The 8,996-nt window shown below is 43.4% G+C and overlaps 1 long non-coding RNA gene across 1 annotated transcript; it reads left to right on the forward strand.

Annotated features, from left to right (window-relative positions):
- Window positions 1–1,814: 1,814 nt before the first annotated feature.
- Window positions 1,815–4,019, forward strand: LOC105553534. The gene is made up of 2 exons (XR_001008167.1): window positions 1,815–2,219; window positions 3,899–4,019. It is a non-coding gene; the product is annotated as an uncharacterized LOC105553534 (long non-coding RNA).
- Window positions 4,020–8,996: the final 4,977 nt, after the last annotated feature.

The raw sequence follows: 8,996 nt of genomic DNA on the forward strand, positions 1-8,996 counted from the left end.
CAATGCAACAAACACTCCTAGCACTTAGATAATGGTCTCTAAATAACATTTTCCTTTAAAAGGGATGAGAGATATTTGAAGGAATCTCTAATTTCTTGTCTAAGGCAAATAAAAGATGATCCTGAACATCATAGTTTTTCAAAGCAAGGAAACAATGAATTATCAATGGAATAATGTCGAAGAGCAAACAGAGCAAAATATAGAAACGCTGACTACAAGTGACTGAAGTTAAGACAACGTGACCATTAAAAATGGTCACTGTTGCAGGTTGTTAGGGTAACAAGTCATTATTCAGAAAACTTAAAAAGAGAAAGACTTGAGTATTTAATCTGTCTTTCTGATACAAGCTATTTTTAGTATAATCAGCTTTTATATAAGGATGTTTTTCTTATAGAAAAATTATACCTGGCCGGGTGCGGTGGCTCACGCCTGTAATCCCAGCACTTTGGGAGGCCGAGGCGGGAGGACCATGAGGTCAGGAGATCGAGACCATCCTGGTCAACACGGTGAAACCCCGTCTCTACTAAAAATACAAAAAATTAGCCGGGCATGGTGGTGGGCGCCTGTAATCCCAGCTACTCAGGAGGCTGAGGCAGGAGAATGGCATGAACCCAGGAGGCGGAGCTTGCGGTGAGCCGAGATTGCGCCACTGCACTCCAGCCTGGGTGACAGAGCGAGACTCTGTCTCAGGAAAAAAAAAAAAAAAAAAAAAAAAGAAAAATTATAGTTAATAAACATAGAAGTATTGATAGGATTAGGAAATGATTTTTGTCACCTCTAATGACAATCTGGCTCTGGGCAGCAATTTCATTGGATATAAAAACCACCAACTAAAGTTTGATGAGACACTTTTAAAAGAACAGATCAAACTGATACCACCTGAACTCAATAATCTCAAAAAGTGGATCAACCAAATACTATGAGCTGGATGATCAGATGCAATGGGAAATGTTTCAGAATCAGTTTTGCCTAAACATTTGAAACAGATTTTTAAAAGTATCATAAGGAAGTGATCAAGTCTATCAGAAAAATAATTTGGTTTTTCTAAAAAAAAACAAAATATAAAAAAGAGCGTTGAAACATAAAATAAAAGAAACATAAGGGATTTTAACAACTAGATGCACCGGTTTGGATCCTGATTTGAGCAAACCAGCTATAAATAGACATTCAAAGCAGTCAGATGACATTAAATAGGGACTAGGCACTCCATATTTTGTTAATTTTGTTAGGAAGTGATGTCACAATAGAGATTATAGATGTTTCTTAGAAACATATAGTGTACAATGAAGTTCTAGAGGAGAAGGGACAGGAATTGATGTAATATGTTTTAAAATGTTCACACCAAATGAAGTAGGGACACAGATCAAAATCTGCAACAAGTTGACGACTACTATCGCTAGCAGCTGGTAAAGGGGAGTTTAATCCATCACTTTTACTACTTTGTTTTGTTCTCCAACAAAAAAAAAAATAAGGAAAACCTACAATTTAGGAAGAGCACTGTGAAGGAAAGGAAAATGACCTAGGCTGGGAAGGAGAGAGCTGGAGTTGAGCTTTGAATGGAGAGGAAACACTAGGAGGGTTTAAGCTAAATGGGGATGGCTGGAATGTTCCAAAAACCAGGACCAGAACACATACAGATCCTGGGGAGGTGGAAGCATGGCTCTATGAAATAATTAAGAGATCTGAATGCTCGACTAGCCTTTATGTGTTAATATTTCACTGGAGGAGTCGACCTGGTGGGTACAATAGTATCTCCAGCTGTAAGCAGTTAGCGCTACTAGATAATTACTTTAGGAGGCAGAGCTACAGGTGAGATATGTTAAGTCTCTAGGGGTCATGTGAAACCCGTAACTGCACTCTATGTAATTCCAGCACTCCGGCCTCTCTCCATGTGCTCTCCGAGGAATCTTGCTGTGATCAGTTTTAAGTGCCTCCTGTACTGAATGTTCTCCAACCTCCATCTCCAGCTCCAATGTCTTGAACTCTAGCTCCATATTCCTAAAAGGATGAGAAAACCTGGAGGCCCCTAAGCACTTCATGCTGAATTGGTTTGCACCCAAAACGTCATAGTCCTGTAGAACTTCACAAGAACTATGTGAGCATAGTTCTTGTTTCTTTGAATGGCACATCACTCCAGCTGCTTAAATCAGGGCCCAGAAGAGTCTTAAACGCCTTCTTTACCCTTTTACTCCACATCCATGCAGTTTACCTGCTTTTAGGTATGTTGATTCTACTCACTAAATTTATCTGGAAATGTGGCACCCCCTTACCATGCCCCACGGGCCTCATCACCTTTGAATGTGTGTGTGTGTGTGTGTGTGTGTGTGTGTGTGTGTGTAGATTGTTACTGCAATGCCTACTGTATCCTTCTTTTAGTTTCTGCAACAAGGTGATTTTTTCCAAAACACATATCTCATGTGTCAATCGTCTGAATTAAACCTTTCCTAGCTACACAACTCCTGAGCTGCAATAAACAATGAAAACCCCTGAGAACATCAGGCAAGGCCCCTCACGTGAGGATTTTGTCTACTACCTTCATCTTCTCTGTTCTGCACTCCTCCTTATGCACCCCACAATCTGACAATTTGTTTTACGACTCACAGTTCCCTAAGTGCCCCATGAATTTCTGCTGTTCCCTGTGGAAATCTGGTGAATATCTCCTCCTCTTTAAGGGATTGGGCACTAGTCCCTGGGGCAGGCAAGCATCTGATATGTACTGCACCAAAGGTAACCTTGAAAATATTATCCACCTGTGCCATCTGAGCTCTTTGTATTTCCCTGGCTCATAACAGCTAGCATCCTGCAGGGGTGACTATTTCTATGAATGGCTAAGCAAGGCAGCTCCAGTTAACACTGGCCCCTGGTAGACAGCCGTGGCCTGTGGGCCAGGTGAACCCCAGGCATTTGTCTATTGCCAGGAGCACATTCTTCCCTACTGGGACCCCTGTCCTCTCTACCAGGCAAGGGTTGAAAGGCAGGGCCTAGGGCTAGCATGCTGGGACCTCCATAGATGTTCCCCAGAAGTTCCCTATGGCCTAGGGAGATGGGAAAAAAGAAAGAATGTGGGTGAGGGGCGCTCTTTGGGCTGTTCTCTGTGGAGTTAACTGGAACCAGCAGTGACTAGGGATGCAATATGGCCAATGTTCCACAATCAGAAGACTCAGGTGCTCCAGGAACAAAACATAAGGTGTGGAGAAACAGGCAAAAAGCTGGGGCATTGTTGGAGAATATTCTAGAAGAAGATTGGCAGGAAGTCCTTCCTCAACAGGTTGAGTTAGAAACGTAGAAGAAGGTGTCCGTAAACCCTCTCTGCAGTCAGAAGTGAATTGAAGTGTGAGGTTCTTGGTAGCCTTAGAGATCATCAGACCCTAGAAGCCCCTGCCTGACCTGGCTTTAATTAAGCCCTTAGTTTCTGGATCATGGTGAAACCTGGGGGTAACAGACCTTAATAAACCACTCTAGGAATATTTTAGCATTTTAACAACTGCCATGACAGTACTGTTTCTTAGTGGGTTCAGAATCCCTGGTCTCTTGACATATGCTCTGGAATGTTGAGCCGTGGGACTCTCTGCTACTTCTGGAATAAGCACAATCATGCAGCTCCAGCCCCTTTAAGCAACCTTCCATCTGTCCTATCCAGGGATGCAGCCCTGTGCTCCCCCACCTGGCCAGATAAATGGACTGTGACTGCATTGCAGACACAGCTGTCCCCACAGGCAGGTCCCAACAGCTAACTTGAAGTAGGAGTAGGAGACCTGAGTGGACTTCAGGTCTGAGTAGCTAAATTATCTTACAAGTTACTAGAAGCCCTAAAGGTTTCAATAAATTTGAATTTGCTCCAGGCAATGATGAAGCAACTGCTGTGACTCTGTTTATCTCTAACTTACGAATTTCTTAGAACCCAGAGGAAAAGGATGTCCTCATGCCCAATTTACAGCAAAAGCCATGAATTTACACATGACAGCCTCAGAATTCATGTCAGGATATGTGTTCTAATCTGAATAAAGCATTATTTCCAATATTTGGAGAAGCCTATTTTGTGAAGATGTGTTCAGACAGGACAGAAGGAAGGGGCAAGAGTTGTGTTGCATCTCTGTCCCTGAGTGTTTTTACATTGCACCGGCCCAGATATTCTTGACACAAGATAAAGCGTTGATTGACATAAATTCCAAGCTATTGACAAGTCCTGCTGCTGACATTCTGTGCAACCTTGAGATAGGAGGTTGGCACAAGATACAGGTCACAAAGACCTTGCTGATAAAACAGCTTGCGGTAAAGGAACTGGCCAAATCTCACCAAAACCAAGAAGGCAAAGAAAGAGACCTCTGGTCATCCTCACTGTTTATTATACACTCATTATAATATATTAGCATGGTAAAAGACATTCCCACCAGTGCCATGACAGTGTACAAATGCCACGGCAACATCTGAAAGTTACCCTACACGCTCTACAATGGGGAGGATCCCTCAATTCCGGGAATTGCCCCCCACTCCTTTCCCAGAAAACTCATGAATAATCCACCCCTCGTTTAGCATATAATCAAGAAATAAGCATAAGAGCAGCCCATGCTGCTGCTCTGCCTATGGAGTAGCCTTTCTTTCATTCCTTTACTTTTTTAATAAACTTGCTTTCAATTTACTCTGTGGATTCACCTTGAATTCTTTCTAGTGTGAGATCCAAGAACTCTCTTGGGGTCTGGATCAGGACCCCTTTCTGGTAACAGTATTTGTTTACAAGTCAAACCTGTTTCTGTGAGGATAAAGGAGGAAATATCAGTATAAATGAATAAAAAATGGGCCGTGAAGATAGTCATACAAAAGCCTACAGCCATCACAATTTCCAGGGTGGGAACGAGAAAGAAGTAGAAAGCTAATGAAAACTGATATGAAATCTGAAGAGGAATCTTCCCAGGCCAATTTCAGAGAGCATGCTATGAAAGGAACGGCCAGGGAGTAGCTGCTCAAAGTGACTGGGACCTTTAGGAGACCTGCAGAGGTTTGGCAATAGATCTGCAGTTTGAGTCTCACTAGTAAAACTGAACCTTAATATTATTATATTGTGTTGAATTACAAGACAATAACTAAACAGCAGCAACAATAACAAAAAAGTCTTCTTTTGACTGTCTAAGTAGGGGATTAGGAAAAGAACCATGAGAAAGCAATCTTCCTGTGTCTCCCAAACTGAGAAAAACAGAATACTAGTGTCCTGCAAAATGTTAATAAGTATTAATCAGAAAAGAAGGTTCTGTGATCAAATAGGTTTGACAAGTTCTGGCTACACAAAATAATGGAATCATTCACTAAAGAATGCCTCAGGTTCTTAATGTGCTAATATGCATGATAATTCTCCGGGGATGTGGGGTTTTCCAAACTCATTTAACTTCAGAATACTTTTTTTTTTCTTTGCAGAACTTCTATTAGCATCCCATTAGATATTTGTGTTCTGTGACACTCAATTTGGAAAACATGAGGATAGCAGCATTTACATTTCAATGGATGCCAAGAAAAAAGCCCCAGGAGAAGGATTCCATTCTGTTTGGCAATAAACCCGCTCCGAAGCAGACTTCTGAACCAGCCAGAGCAGAAGCACAGAAAGGCCAATGTGTAGATTCATCCAATGCCTTAGCCAGAAAACCTCCAAACTGACCCAGATTGCTCCAAAAGGAATAGAAAATTTTAGGAACATTTATATTAGATGTTCAGATAGAACAAGGAGCCAAAAAGACCTGTGGGTAAGCCTTGCTTCCTGTCTGACAGACTGGGATGGGAACCGGGAGTAAAGGAGGCAGGAAGGGGAGAGAGAAGCAGGGGAGCTGAAGAAGCAGAGTCCCACCCTACTACCAGAGGAGAAGGAAGGGCTTCCTCCTGGCGATGTGGGGCTCCTGGGCTGCTCCCTCATCCTGCCTTCTGGAATCCTGCTCCCTCTCAGCTGTGGGATAACTGGGGAGGGAGGGAACCAACTTCCTGTCTCTAGAGACACTAAGAACTTTGTTCCCAAATCCCTCATTGAAAGAGTTTCTTGGTCCAGATGTTACCCCAAAGGAGTCCCAATCCAGACCCCAAGAGAGAGTTCTTGGATCTGGAAAAAGAAAGAATTCAAGGCGAATCCGTAAAGTGAAAGTAAGTTTCTTAAGAAAGTAGAGGAATAACGAATGGCTACTCCATAGACAGAGCAGATGCATGGGCTGTTGATTACCTACTTTTATAATTATTTCTTGATTATGTGCTACACGAGGGGTGCATTATTCATGAGTTTTCTGGGAAAGGGTGGGAAATTCCCTGGAACTGAGGGTTCCTCCCCTTTTTAGACCATATAGGGTAACTTCCTGATGTTTTCATGGCATTTGTAAACTCTCTGTGTATCTACTCTCTTTTCTCTGGGCTTGCCTCCTTCACTGTGGACAATCTTCCACCCTCCATTCCTCCTTCTCCCTTAGCCTGTGTTCTCAAGAACTTAAAACCTCTTCAACTCACGCCTGATCTAAAACCTAAATGCCTTATTTTCTTCTACAATGCTGCTTAACTCCAATACAAACTCGACAGTAGTTTCAAATAGCCAGAAAACGGCACTTTAGATTTTTCCATCCTACAAGATCTAAATAATTCTTGTTGTAAAATGGGCAAACAGTCTGAGGTGCCTGACGTCCAGGCATTCTTTTACACATCAGTCCCTCCCTAGTCTCTGTTCCCAATGCAACTTGTCCCAAATCTTCCTTCCTTCCCTCCCGGCTGTCCCCTCAGTCCCAACCCCAAGCATCACTGAGGCTTTCCAGTCTTCCTTTTCTACAGACCCTTCTGACCTCTCTTCCCTCCTTGCCAGACCAAGCTAGGTCCCAATTTTTCCTCAGTCTCTGCTCCCCCACCCTATAATCCTTTTACCACCTCCCCTCCTCACACCCAGTCTGGCTTATAGTTTAGTTCCTCGACTAGGCCTCCCCCACCTGCTCAGGAATTTCCTCTTTAAAAAGTGGCTAGAGCTAAAGGCATAGTAAAGGTTAATGTTCCTTTTTCTTAATCTGACCTCTCCCAAATCAGTTAGCCTTTAGGCTCTTTTTCATCAAATATGAAAAACCCAGCCCAGTTCATGGCCCGTTTAGCAGCAACCCTGAGACGCTTTTCAGCCCTAGACCCTGAAAGGTCAGAAAGCGGTCTTATTCTCAATATGCATTTTATTTTATTACCCAGTCTGCTCCTGACATTAAATAAAGCTCCAAAAATTAAATTCTGGCTCTTAAACCCTACAAGAGGACTTAATGAACCTTGCCTTCAAGGTGTACAATAATAGAGTAGAGGCAGCCAAGTAGCAACTTATTTCTGAGTTGCAATTCCTTGCCTCCACTGTGAGACAAACCCCAGCCACATCTCCAGCACATAACTCCAAACGCCTGAACCACAGCTTCCTGGACCATCACAGACATTCTGGGTAACTCTTACAGTGGAGAGTAAGTCCGTCCCCTTCTTAATCAATATGGAGGCTACCCACTCCACATTACCTTCTTTTCAAGGGCCTGTTTCCCTTGCCTCCAAAACTGTTGTGGGTATTGACGGCCAGGCTTCTAAACCTCTTAAAACTCCCCAACTCTGGTGCCAACTTGGACAACATTCTTTTAAGCACTCCTTTTAGTTATCCCCACCTGCCCAGTTCCCTTCTTAGGCCAAGACATTTAAACTAAATTATCTGCTTCCCTGACTATTCCTAGGCTACAGCCACACCTCATTGCTGCCCTTTTCCCCCTAGTTCAAAGCCTCCTTCACCTCCTCCCCTAGTATCCCCCCACCTTAACCCACAAGTATAGGATACCTCTCCTTGGCGACTGATCATGCATCCCTTACCATCTCATTAAAACCTAATCACCCTTACCCCACTCAACGCCAATATCCCATCCCCAAAGCACACTTTAAAAGGATTAAAGCCTATTATCACTTGTCTGCTACAACAAGGCCTTTTAAAGCCTGTAAACTCCCCTTACAATTCCCCCATTTTACCTGTCCTAAAACCAGACAAGCCTTACAGGTTAATTCAAGATCTCTGCGCCTTATCAACCAAATTATCTTGCCTATTCACCCCATGGTGCCAAAGCCATATACTCTCCTCTCCTCAATACCTCCCTCCACAACCCATTATTCTGTTCTGGATCTCAAACATACTTTCTGTACTATTCCTTTGCACCCTTCATCCCAGCCTCTCTTCGCTTTCACTTGGACTGACCCTGACACCCATCAGGCTCAGCAAATTACCTGGGCTGTACTGCTGCAAGGCCTCACGGACAGCCCCCATTACTTCAGTCAAGCCCAAATTTTTTCTCATCTGTTACCTATCTTGGCATAATTCTCATAAACACACATGTGCTCTCCCTGCTGATTGTGTCCGGCTAATCTCCCAAACCCCAATCCCTTCTACAAAACAACAACTGCTTTCCTTCCTAGGCATGGTTAGCGCAGACATAATTCTTACACAAGAGCCGGGACCGCGTCCTGTAGCCTTTCTGTCCAAACAACCTTACTGTTTTAGCCCAGCTTTCATGTCTGCGCGCAGCGGCTGCCACCGCTTTAATACTGTTAGAGGCCCTAAAAATCACAAACTATGCTCAACTCTCTACAGTTCTCATAACTTCCAAAATCGATTTTCTTCCCCCAACCATTGCTCAGGACAATGCTTATGCTGATAAGTTAGCTAAGAAAACCGCTAGCGTTCCAACTTCTATCCCTCACGGCAGTTTTCCTCCTTCACATCAGCCACTCCCACCTACTCCCCCGCTGAAACTTCCACATTAATCTCTTCCCACACAAGGTAAATGGTTCTTAGACCTAGGAAAATATCTCCTTCCAGTCTCACAGGCCCATTCTATTCTGTCATCATTTCACAACCTCTTCCATGTAGGTTACAAGCCGCTAGCCCACTTCTTAGAACCTCTCATTTCCTTTCCATCATGGAAATCTATCCTCAAGGAGATCACTTCTCAGTGTTCCATCTGCTGTTCTACTACCCCTCAGGG

Source organism: Mandrillus leucophaeus, unplaced genomic scaffold (assembly GCF_000951045.1).
Source record: "Mandrillus leucophaeus isolate KB7577 unplaced genomic scaffold, Mleu.le_1.0 Scaffold6, whole genome shotgun sequence".
In the NCBI taxonomy this organism is placed as follows: Eukaryota; Metazoa; Chordata; class Mammalia; order Primates; family Cercopithecidae; genus Mandrillus; species Mandrillus leucophaeus.